This window comes from Cupressus sempervirens, chromosome 6 (assembly GCF_028749045.1).
Source record: "Cupressus sempervirens isolate cs-2001-9-10 chromosome 6, ASM2874904v1, whole genome shotgun sequence".
NCBI classification, from domain to species: Eukaryota; Viridiplantae; Streptophyta; class Pinopsida; order Cupressales; family Cupressaceae; genus Cupressus; species Cupressus sempervirens.
This window is the reverse complement of record NC_143123.1, coordinates 325599885-325613716: the sequence shown is the minus strand read 5'-3', so window position 1 is coordinate 325613716 and position 13832 is coordinate 325599885.

Here is a 13832-nt window from a genome sequence, read left to right as displayed (position 1 = left end):
TACACACTTTTCCATTTTAGTACCTTCTAGAAACTTCTACAATATTCTTTGAACTCACCTCAAAATGGTTTATCTAGAAGTTTGTACAATAAAATCATCATATAAATCTTCCACATGCTTCACAAAATTCAAAAAATTAACTTTGTTAGCCTAGATTCATTAAATCTTTGATCTAACACATTTTACTAACACTTAGTAATAACGCTCTATTTACTTAGCAAACACTGTGTTCTAATGCTCAGCCAACACTAGGCTTCTTGACATCCACTACATCTTTTACTAGTAAAATTTAATTGGTACTCAACAATAACACTCAATTTTATTAGCAAACATCGTGTTCTAATGCTCACCCAACACTAGGTTTCTCTACATCCACTAGGTCTTTTGCTAGTTCTCGTCACATACTAATTGTCTTTAGTAAGAACCAACTAGATCTCTCTTACTCGACTCATACTTGTACACTTGATTTGTGTCACACTCTAAACCCTTTTATCCAAACAATTCCATGAGTTGGAATGTTCGGATGCTAGCTTATAGCTCCCTATCCACAGAGTGCAAGAGAGTATATTTCAAGAATAACAAGGCTCTCAGATGAGCCTTAGAGATACTCTTCTTGCTAGTAAACCATGCAATGGGAGGTTCCAAAGACAAGATGCAAGAATGCAAATGTCCCAAGGACTTCCTCAAGAATGCAATGCAACTAAAGATTAAACTAGAATGAATATGAAAAGTGTAGCTATTTTAAGCATGGATGAGAGTGTTACAATCCAAATATTAAGCTATGTGAGATAGATTATTGCAAAATAGAAGCTAAACTAACATGTAACATGAATCTAAACTAAAATGCTATGGTATGAGAGAATGCAGACAAGAAATAGAAGTTCTCCACAAAGCTCCAAAGAAACTTGTTAGAAAGCCTACAGCATAACAATATTCAAAATGAGGATTGATCCTTTGAGGGGGAAAGCTCTCTCCCTTTTAAAGTCATACGGACGGTAGAGATCAAGATGAAGATGGTGGATGATCAATGGTGGAATTCGAAAATAGGTGTGATCCATGTGCACACACAAGTCAACCAATAGAATATAAGTTAACTTGTCATATAAAACAAAAGTCACAAAGCCTTTTCTTTTAATTGCAAAATAGAAAAAGGACTTTATGTGTGCACTTTAAGTGAGTTAGAAGAATGGGGTCTTTTATTTAATTAAAAGGGGACATGTTCTTTTAATCAAATAATGAACTTAGGATAGCATAGTCAAACTATAGGTTATAATCAAATAAATTGATTATTACCAATTTGGTCTAGGTAAATGATTAAATTAATTTAGCCAAAATGTTGAAAAGGGGGCTAATAGTCTAGATGACCATTTTTAGGTGATTACATTTGCCCCTCTTTGACTAATGTGTGATCGATCTGGGAACACATTATGTCAAAGAAAATCGAAGCCAAGTAGGCGATGATAGATATAGATATCTGATTCCAAAGAATGAAATGCAGAAATAGATAGCAAGTCCTGAATGCACAGCCTGATAGCGGTAGTACTAAACATTAGGAAGATGATGTTAGGATCCGAAAAGAATTTTAACATCTAGAAAAGTGAATAGATCGAGAGCAAGTGATAAGGTCAAATAAATGCTCCTAAGAAATAGATAGTTGTAGCAATCAGTGATAGAGTATTTCTACCCCCTCGGGATCAAAATTGAAATGAGGTAAGGGGATGCAAAAAATGGCTAGACATGAGAAAATTAGAATATACCAGTGTCCAAGATGATAGATAGATGATTAGAACCCAAGAATGACTATAAAAAAATTGATAAAATGCCCCAGTTTGACTAGAGTTAACCTTGAAGGATATAGCATAAAAATTAGGTCAAAATGAGTAGAAAGGTGATTTTAGACATGAAATAGTGAATTGAAGTAGATATGAAGTATGGAAATGATGAAGACATGAAGAAATGAAGATGCCCCAGTGATGATTCAGAGATTCAACCTCAAAAGGTCAGCTAATTGCTCAAAAGAAAGTAGAATTTTAAAAGACAATTTTGACCATCAAGATGAACATGAATTTGGATTTTGATCCCGAAAATGAATCTAGGACGTTGAAATTATTTAAGAGATCAAAACTTTATATAATGTGATGATAAGATAGAAAAGAGATGAAGTGAAAGATTAAGAAGGTGAAAAGACATGAACAAGAAGAAAGTAAAGAAATATATGAAAGGAGTTAGCTGATATGTCCACAAAAAGATGAAGAGAGAGCTCTCCCCATATGCAAGAATGCAAGACTAAGCTAGAAAATGAACCTAAAATGCAAGCTAATATGCAAAGTGGTTTACCAGCAAGAAGTACATAACATTTAGACTCTTAATTTCATCATTGAGCATTTATTAGGGACATCATGAGATCATACAACCATTACTAGTATAACTTTTAGGATATGAATATGATCGATATTAGATAGGTATGTGGAAATCCAATCTAAGCATCAGAGACATGTAAGTCAAGATAACTAAATGATTAGATTTCTTAAGTTTAATTTATCAAGATTACACCTATATCAAGGCATAAGCACCAGGATAAACCCTAAGTGTGGTCTTGCAAAACAGTCAAGGATGATACATTTGTAAGTCAACGTATTGAATAGGACCAGCACAAATGTTTACAACACTATAGAAAAACAAAAGTATACCCACAAGTAGAAATCAAGAAAATATGTCCCATGCCCCAGTCTTCTAGTCAATGACATCCTTGAAAGACTATTAGGGAGGGAACACATGGAAAATAAATCATCATAGATAGCACACAAAGTAGATAAAGATCAGAATAGCTCAGTCATTTAAGTGTTAAAGTGCGTGTGTGCAAGTCACTTGGCCATTTCTTCAAGACTTGATTCTGATAGTGAGAAATATCGCAACATCAGAGATCGTAGGTAAACTATCTGTAAAGTGTTAAAAAAAACACTTGATGTCAAAGTAGGGGAAGTGTTGAGAAACACTGTTTTGTGAGTTGTCAAAGAAACCCTAATGCACAAGAATACATCAATAGGCTAAGTAGCTATGCCCTCGAGATGAGGACAAGAAACAATTCCAAGCTAGGAAATGTGTAGCGAAGTGGATGATTGAGACTGATAGACATAGGTGCAAGGATTTCAAGTAGTGCCTGTTTCCAGGTTTTCACCACTTGACAGATTTTTTCAGGACTTTTTTCAATTTTTTTTTTTGAATTTTTGTATTTTTGATTTTTTTGGTGATACATCAAAGTGCCTATTGCTAGGTTTTCACTAAGAAGATCTTTTTTTCAAGACTTTTTCTGATTTTTTGGATTTTTTAGAAGGTTTTAGAGATCACTGGTTCTAGAGCAAGATCACATCATTTTCTCCTAATGTCTAGCAAGGTATAGGACACAATGGAGAAACAAGCCAGTGGATAAGTAGAGATGGATAAGAAAGGAGTATGAAGCAAGTAAAAGTGATCCTCGAGGACTAACTCCTCAGGAGTATCCAAGCTAGGGAAAGAGGTGAAATAGTCATATGAAGCATATTTTGGATAAGCAATGGAATAAATGAGCAAGATAGCATGTAGGATAAGCAATGAAGCCAACAAGTGAGATATCATGAAGTGTGTAGTCCAAAAGAGTAGCCATGTCAAGAGACCTATGAGAACCATGTTTCATTTATTATGATCAAGACCAAGGGGTCAACTAGATAGTATAGCAATGGGATAGAGCAATAAGAATAAAGCTCAAGATAGAGGCTATGAGTGAATGGGAGAGCACAATAGAAAATCTCATGGATAAGATAGCCAATATGCAAAGATAGCTCAACATTGTCAAGATTAAAGAGAGAAGAGGGGATAGATGGATGATGGAAGAATTATGCATGATGCTTGTTTGCTAGATTTTCATCATGGTACTTATCCAAGGTACCACAAGAAGTAGTTTTCACCATAGGATAAATTTATTTCTCTTTAATTTTGCTACCAAGGTGCCACAAGAAGTGGTTTTCACCAAGGCACATTTTCATTTTTTTTCTTTTTAAATTTTTTTTTTTCTTCTTTTTTCATTTATTTTAGAAAGAGCTGAAGCTGTTTGAATGTAGATAATGCTCCTATTGAAAAGATAAGTCATGATAAGCCAAGACCATAGAAAGGTATGCTCAAAGATGTTGATAAGGTGATGAAAGAGAAATGGTAGTAGGAAGAGTATATGGAGGATAATAGTTCATGTATAGAAAGTTAGTGTAAGCTTTAGAGGATTTCATGAGGGTAGTTGAAATATTGTACAAGATCAACATTGACACACACCTTGAAGGGTATTGTAATGATGGAGGAGTCATGGATGAAGTAGCTTGAGGTTTAGATGTATGAGGTGGTAGAAGAGATTTGGAGAAAAGTGGAGTGGAAGGCTTTGGAATAATTTTAGGAAGATTTTTGGAAGAAGATGGAATGGAAGCCTTTGGAAGCTTGAATGTCAACTTTGAAATATTTTCAATATTCAAGTCTTTTAAAAGAGACTTGGGATTCCACATAGCTTTAGATTTTCCTCGTTCTTTGGGTGCTTGAGAGTGCCTTTGTATAATGATGGATTTAGGAACCCATATTTTCTTTGGTTTAGCTTTTTGAGTAGTGGACCTTTGCGGTCTCTTTTGTGCATTCTCTTTCTTAGCATTCACATGTTGATTAGATGGGACATAGTAATCTTTCTTTTTCAATGGATTCTTATGTTTATTCTCACGTCCAAAGGAATTGGGATTTGTGGATGAATAGGGATGATATGACTGGTTTAGATGTATAGATGGGTGAAAAGTCATCAAGGATGAGTGTCTTTATTGATCTTGAGGTATGATGGGAGAGCTAGAGAATGAGCTAGGAGTGAATGTAGGAGATGGAGGAACATAAGGCCCCAAAATGGATGGAAGGTTTGAATGCTTTAGCTTAGATGGATAAGGACCAAGGATAGATTTAGAAGATGCAAAGGGATAGTGGGAAAGGATATCAACATCTTTAGAATGAGTAACGTGTTCAAAGCCATCAATAGACTCATGAGTACCTTTGATAGGAACAACATTTTTAATAGTAGCACTTGAAGCTTGAGCAGAATTTTGAAGTGGATATGGAGAAGTAGAACATGAGGGGATGCTTTGATCTTGACAAGTAGCCTTGGATAGCATATAAAGATAACTTTTATCATAATTTTTAGTAAGCTCAAGGGAGATAATGGAAGTGGTATCTTCATCATACTTGGGAGGTGGATAAGACATAGGATATGGAGGAGTGAAATTTTGAAGGAGATGAAAGGGTGCTTGATCTTGATATTTCTTAACATTTGTAGCTTTTTCATTTTGAGAGCCCTCTTGACATGAAGCCACTTCTAAGGAAAAGGGAGAATGAAGAGTGAATGGAGTAGTGCTTGGATTAGGCATAGTAGTGCATGAAGGTTGAGGATGTTTAGGATTAGTAGCATGGAAAAAGTTTGCAGCCAAGTGAAGGTTAGCTTGAGTTTCTTTTAGAGGTATCCCTTGAGGATACACATATTGCATATGGAAAGCACTAGGTTTTTTGTTTGATGGAGGCATGTTGGAAAGCTTTGAAGTGTTGGGAGATGCATGAGTGTTGGAAGAAGTGGAAGATGTAATAGAGCCACTACTAGACATAGGTTCATCAATGTAATCTTGCTCAAGAGAAGTATCCTTAGCATAAGAGTCACTAGAGGTTCCAAGATCAACAATTTCATCATCAATGAGATCTTGGATTTTATGTTTCAGCTCTATACAATTAGAAGTAGCATGGTCATTAGATTGATGGTAAGCACAATAGGTATCCAAGAATGGATTTCCATAGGAGCTAGACTTAGGAAACATGATGAGATTGATGCCAAGAAGTGTTCTCAAAATGTCATCATAAGAATTCCCCAAGGGAGTAAAATTTCTTTCAAAAGTATGTCTAGAGTCCTTTGGTTGCTTCCGAAGTGAATAGCATGCATACATGTCTTCATCATTGTCTTGGTCAAAGATAGGTTTATCATGAAATTTTTACGTATGCTCCAAGGATGTATCATTTTCTAGCTCTCTAAAAAGGCATTTAGATCTAGTAGGCAAAGACAATTGATGTCTTGAAGTAGAGCATGTAGACCTAGAAGAAGAGGATGACCTCAAAGAAGGTGACTCACATGCATATAAAGACCTTAAGGAAGATTCATGTAATGATGAAATTTTCTCCTCTAACCTTTTCTCAAGTTTAGACTTCATTTTTGTCATGAACTTAGAGAGATGAAGGTAAGAAAGATCATTTGTCTCTTCTAGTTCTTTGTATTGTGCATATAGATCTTGAAACTCTTTAGTGACATGGAGGATATCATGATAATCTAGATTTGGTTGAAGTTTGGTAGCACAAGGTTTAGATCCCATAGTTTTAGATGCAAAGCCAAGCATAAAAGAGCCTAGAAGATAACTTGATGTTGAAACTATAGGAGGTAGAGTGTTCACTTGCCAAGATAGTAGAGAGAGATTAAAGTGACTTGTCAAACAATATGTCCAAGAAACTTACCACATGAATGACTCAAGTCAATAGCTAGGCAAGATGTCCAAATAGCCTAATAGATAGAGCAAGCAGGATGACAAGTGAACAACTTTCCCAACCCAAGAGTGTAGTCAAGAAATCAAGGTAACCATTTTAGCAAAAGGATAACTAGCAAGCATGCATAGACCATGAAGAAAAAAAGACCAAGAGCACTAAGACCAAAGAGCCACTTTAAGCATGTTTAAGCACTAGAAACATAACAAATCATAGCCAGATGATGAAACCCCCCTTAGTAAGTAACACAAGAAAATATTTGCACTTAACATTTTAACTTGGTTGACAAAGTTTGACAATAATTGATAGCATAGCAAATTTGATGTTCAAAAGAAATTTCTTTCCAAGCAAGATAGTGACACATGGAGTATTCTTCAAACAATCAAGCAAGGGACAAAGCAACCTTGCATGATACAAGCATATCTGAGGTCTCAAAAGAATTCCCTAAAATTATTGTCATGTGTATGTTCCAAAGATTTCCACAGGTCTAGCACATTTGAGAACACATCAAGAAATATCTACCTAAAGGACATGGTTCATTACTCAACAACTTGGCCCACGCTTGATGCTCCTTTGCCTCACACCAAGTGGTTTCTCACAAGAGATATTGGCTTTTTCATAGAAATGCCATAAGCATAACCAAGAGAACACATATGTTGAGTGTAAATCTTGGGGTGATCTGGGTAGTCCACTAGGATCAATCCTTGCACCAAAAAGTTGAGCGGCTAAAAAGGGTAGTTACTAACTTAGGGTGTTTAGATAGGGCTTCCGTTCATAGTGTTCCTCTTGCTCCCAATTAAAAGACACCTCACCTTGTGATGAGTAACCAATCTTGCGATCACAAGAGTACCTTAAGCATTCTTGCCTAGTGATCTCTCTATGGTCGAAATCCCATAAGTGATCACACTAGGCAAAGACAAACACTACGTCTATCAAAGTTTTGTGTCTTTGGTAGCCTTGAGTTTATAATGGGTTGGAAGAGCTGGGTAATTTTCCTGTCCCCACTTGGGTCGTTCCTCTCAAGTTGTCTAAGAGCAGGCCCTCTAAAGGATTCTAAACTACACAAAGAGTGGATTAACTTTTGGAAGTCAAGATTTCTGATTCACCACAAGGGTGAAGAGCATACTCTCCTATCACCAAAAGATCCCAATTGTAAGTTTTAATGTGCCTAAAAATAAATAACTAGTATGTGTCACACATGTAAAAGTAGAGAACAAGCAAAATTGAGTTTTTATGCATTGGGTAGCCCTGCAAACAATCGTTAGTAGCCCTTGTGCATTTGAAGCTTTGACATGCGTTCTTTTTATGCAATGTTTTAATTTTTTTCATAACGATGGCAACCTGTAATCAGAACTTGTTAGCACCACAAGTTAGTATGAAATAACATAAAAATATGCAATAAAAAGTGGTTATTTGCCTCAAAAATCCAATTTATCTTCCAACCAAGTGCATGCAAAGAAAGTGCAAGTTAATCACAAATGCTCTCATTTTTACTCTTTGATTTTGACCTAGTCAACAAGATTGGACTTTTTTGCTATGATTTCGTATCTAAAAATAAAAATGAAAAGAAGATACCTGTGTTAAAAATTAGAGATCTTTCCAAAAATACAAAAAATTTTAAAAAATCTCTTCATTTGCACTCTAGAGATTGATTTTGTCAAAATAGGCCAAATTTATCAAATCAAGTTTTTGATCCTTAATATGACGTCAAAATTCAAAAAACAAAGAAAGAACCTCCATTAGAATTTAAAACCCTTTCTGAAAATGTAAGTTTTTTTGAAAAATTCACTGATTTACGATCAAAAATGGCTTTTTATGAAAAAAAAAGAAAAACTCATAACTCTCGAAAATCATGTCAAAATTCTTTGAAAATCAGATTGAAACATTTTGAGCACATAAAAAACTTATAAAAAAAAATTTAGAACCAAACTCCAAGCGGTTTAAAAGATATGATCAAATCTTTAAACCAACTAAGTTTTTGGCCTTCAAACCAATCTACTTATGGGTTGGCCTTAAAACCAAAGTGATAATTCTACAAAAGCATTTGATTAGATCCAATATACTGCTGTAAAAAAATTAGAGATGAAAAATAAAAGCAAATGGAGCTAGAAACTTGATTCAAGCCCCATGGTGGGCGCCAAAAATGTACACTTGATTTGTGTCACACTCTAAATCATTTTATCCAAACGATTCCATGAGTTGGAATGTTCGGATGCCGGCTTAGAGCTCCCTATCCACAGAGTGCAAGAGAGTATATTTCAAGAATAAGAAGGCTCTCAGATGAGCCTTAGAGATACTCTTCTTGCTAGTAAACCATGCAATGGGAGGTTCCAAAGACAAGATGCAAGAATGCAAATGTCCCAAGGAGTTCCTCAAGAATGCAATGCAACTAAAGATTAAACTAGAATTAATATGAAAAGTGGAGCTATTCTAAGCATGGATGAGAGTATTACAATCCAAATATTAAGCTATGTGAGATAGATTATTACAAAATAGAAGCTAAACTAATATATAACATGAATCTAAAATAAAATGCTATGGTATGAGAGAATGTAGACAAGAAATAGAAGTTCTCCACACAGCTCCAAAGAAACCTGTTAGAAAACCTACAGCATAACAATATTCAAAATGAGAATTGATCCTTTGAGGGGGAAAGCTCTCTCCCTTTTAAAATCGTACGGATGGTAGGGATCAAGATGAAGATGGTGGATGATCAATGGTGGAATTCGAAAATAGGTGTGATCCATGTGCACACACAAGTCAACCAATAGAATATAAGTTGACTTGTCATATAAGACAAAAGTCACAAAGCCTTTTCTTTTAATTGAAAAATAGAAAAAGGACTTTATGTGTGCACTTTAAGTGAGTTAGAAGAATGGGGTCTTTTATTTAATTAAAAGGGGACATGTTCTTTCAATCAAATAATAAACTTAGGATAGCATAGTCAAACTATAGGTTATAATCAAATAAATTGATTATTACCAATTTGGTCTAGGTAAATGATTAAATTAATTTAGCCAAAATGTTGAAAAGGGGGCTAATAGTCTAGATGACCATTTTTAGGTGATTACAATACTAACTTTGTTCACTCACCACATACTTAACATTATTGTCCAGCCTCAACTATTTTCTTCTTGGCCTACATTAACTTTTCTTAGCTTGCACTGTTTTCTTAGTTAGGCTTGGTAGAAACTTTTTTTTACTTACCCACCTTCTAGTCTTTGTTTAGATATGCTTTTATTATACTCTTGAGTAGATAAATAATACACTATATCATCAATGTCTTTCTTGATCTTAGTGCTCCTTTTATACATCAAATAAATAAACCTTTCTCTAGATTCTCTTGTTATCCTTTGTTTTCAAATCCTCTTCATCTATCAAACAAATGATAAGATTTAAACCAAAGTAAGAAATTTTCTCACCAAAAAGAATTAGGTTTGATATTAGTAAAAAAATAATGATTTTTCCATGATAGTTTCATCAATCATCGTCACTTCAACAATCTCATTTCAAAAATCTCCCTCTTTGGCATTGATGGAAAACAAACACCAAAAAAAATACCAAAAGGAAACTTTATACCTCGTATTGAAATTCCTCCCTTTATCAATATGTCTTCCTTCATGTGATCTCTAATCTCTCTAATATCTCCATCAATTTATTCTCAGTAAGCTCTGCCTCTTTCTTATATCTCCCTCTTTGAAAACAATGCCAAAGACTTATCATCTATACATGTTGATATAATCAATTGAGGTTCTCCATTTTTCACCTTGCATGTGACTATAAATCTTCCATTTCAGCTCCTTTCTTACTTGAGGTAAGTCCTAAAGTAAGATCCACTACATCAAGTTGTAAAATATGTCATTCTATTGGAAATATTCAAGACTATGCTAGGCTACTGAGAGGGAAGGGGTTAATCAATAACCTCTAATTTTTTTATCAAATTCAACACTTTATAGAAATATACCAATAATCATTTATTGATCTAATTGCATGCATGAGAAACTAAAAACATAAAAGCATCCACAACACTTGAACACATTAATTTGGTGACCCAAAAACCTTCCAAATAGAAAGTAAAATTGGGTTGGGGATAATACTCACAAAACTTCAATACTATAGCATAAAGTTGGCTTGTTAAGGCTTACAATGATCACTTCTAATGATCTACCCTGTTAGGAGCAATTAGGACTACTAGCTCCACCTTGTTAGAGGTTTTTACAAACACACAATAAAGTATGCACTCGGTAAATATATTTTGAGAAATACTATTAAGTCTACCTTGTTAAAGGATTTAGATTGATTCACCTATTAAAATGAAATAAATTTCTAACTTACAACTAAATTTCTAATAGAGATTCCTTGATTTTATAGATCACCTTTTGTGATGGATACGTCTCTGCTGCTCCTTTTCTAATATGGCCTTCAATATATGTACTTTATTTGTTGCTTGATCTCATTCACATTCTTACATGTTCATGAATCACATATTCATAGACTACTACTTGGATATGATACAACTCATTATATATATACCAATCTAATTTACATAATAAGAAAGTCAGCCAATATACAAGTTAACACCAATATTACAAAGTCAGCCCATATGAAGACACTTGGGTTTTGAAGACTAACTTTGTGAAGTTCTAATACTTGGCATCCACTGACACTAATCAACATCATCATGTATTCAATAGAAGTAGAAGCTTGGTCCATACTGATCAGCTCAAAGTAGTCTTGAACGTGGTCTGTATTGGTGACTCAATAGATACTATGTCACTTGGCATAAACTAAATCACTAGTTTACCATGACTTCACTTGGTAAACACTATCTTTGCATATGGCTCAATTAACACTAGCTTCACATCACGTAAACTACAAGCTTGATAGAAACTACAAAGCTTAGTAACCACTGGAGTGCTTAGGTTGAACTACTAGACTTCACACTACCTGATTAAGCCTGGTTTGAACTGTTGCATTTCACACTAATTGAATTTCCTTGGTAACCACTGAAATGCTCAGTAACCACTTAGAATTAGTCCAAAAGACTCAGTAGCAACTGTAGAGCTTGGTGGCTACTGAATTATATGGCAAACACTATAGATTTTTCAATAAGCTCAGTAGCCATACAAAATCTAAATAAGTGTTGTCACTAATAACAGACTTGATTGATATGTCAACAATCTCCCTCTTTGGCATTAGTGAAAAAAACACTTATTAGCCAAAACTTATATACATCACCATGTGATACTGGCTTGGTAGAATATACTATTTTGAGATTTTTCAAAATTTGTCTTTGTAAGTGTGTACAGTGTACTATACAACATATTTGCAAAATTCTCCTCTGTTAAATACATTTTCTCATTTTTCATGATTCTCCCCCATACAACATATATAGAGTTTTACTATACATGGTCTCTCCCCCTTTTTGACAATAATGCCAAATATTTATTCAAAACTTATTTACATGGAGAGACCAAAATGAGATAGAAACTCAAAATGTGCCTTAAGAATAAGTGCTAGAGTTTTATCCCAACTCTCTTGCAAAATCTTGCATGTATGGAGAGCAATTTACACTTCTACAAAGAGTTCTATCATGTGATCTGCAATAGAGAAGTTATTGTCATGGATCAAGGTTTTTGAGTAAACAATGTGTTTTTTCATTGTATAAATGATAGGAAGGATCTATTCTGAATATTCATCAATGTAGACCGGATCATTGCTTCTTCTCTCAACAATTCTACTCGCATGTCTAACAAAAATATGATCTTTATATGATGTACAGAGCTTGAACTAGAGTCAAGTTGCAATTTTTGTGCACTGGCTTTTAGATCCTCATCAATCTTTTTCACTTTACTCTTAATTTCCTTTGTGAACTTGGTAACATCACATAACTTCACAAAAATTGATCTCACATTGGTGCAAGAGGATTCAATATTGGTCAAAATTGAGGAAAACTCAACTTGTTGAATTTTTTGAGCAATGTGCTCAACACTTTATTATCAAATTTATTTTTTTCTTTCTTAATTAACTTATCTTGACCACTAGAGTCCTCATTAAAATTTGGACTACCTCTTCTACTTGCAATAAAATAGATTGAGAAGAATCTATCTCAATACCTATTGCCTTAGACAAAATGTTCTTGGCATCATCAATAATTTTATATTCCCTATCTCTTTCTTCTCTCAATTACTTCCACCTTGCCTTTTTTTGGAGGAGTTCACTAGCTATATGCATTTTATCTATAGTGAGATTATCAAAATCCCATTTGGGAATTTCTATTTTCTCATCTAGGTTTATGTCCTCATCTATCTTCTTTCCTCTACTCAAAAATCTTGTACTTGGTTGAGCCTTAGGTTCAACTATCCTTGTACTTAATGCCTTTGTATTCGAGATGGAAATAATTGTAGATATACTAAGACTTGTTGTGAAAATTGATATAATATTTACTGATGGAATACTAACAAGAATGATTGTTGAATCCAAAGCTAAAGAAGTCAAAATTGTAGTATCCATTACTAAAGTAGACAAAATTGTAGTATTCAAAACTAAAGTACTTATTCTTGAAGAGCTCAAAATTGTAGAAGCAACTATATTCATAATTGATGACTACAACTCGAGAGCTAAAGAAGTGGGAGGTTTTAGCTTAGTAGGTGAAGTGGTAGTCACTTCTATCAATGATGTGTTGAGCTGTGTGGGGGAAAAGAGTGATTGGACATTTAAACTACCTATAGTTGTTATAATTAGACTTGTTGAAGCTATCTCCAAGCTTGATGTAGCTTCTAGTTTGCTTGGTGAGTGAGGAAGTGAGGAAATTATACCCACAAGCTTTATTATTGTAGTGTAAAGTTAGTCTATTAATGCTTACAATTGATCACTTCTGGTGATTTTCCCTATTAGGAGCAATAAGGACTATTAGGTCCACCTTGTGAAAGGATTTACAACATACAATGAAGGATGCACTTAGTTAGGAGATTTGGAAAAGTCTATTAAGTCCACCTTGTTAGAGAATTTGATTGATGTACTTATTAGGATGAATTAGTGGCTGATCTTTGATCTGCAACTTATTTTTCTAAATGAGATTCCTTTGAAATACAATGATCACCTTGCTATGATAGATAAGACTCTACTTTTTCTTATACTTCTTGTAGCCTTCTTGAATCACACTCATACTACTTCTTACTTGATTTATGATAAGATGTATTACATATATATATATATATATATATATATATATATATATATATATATATATATATATATAT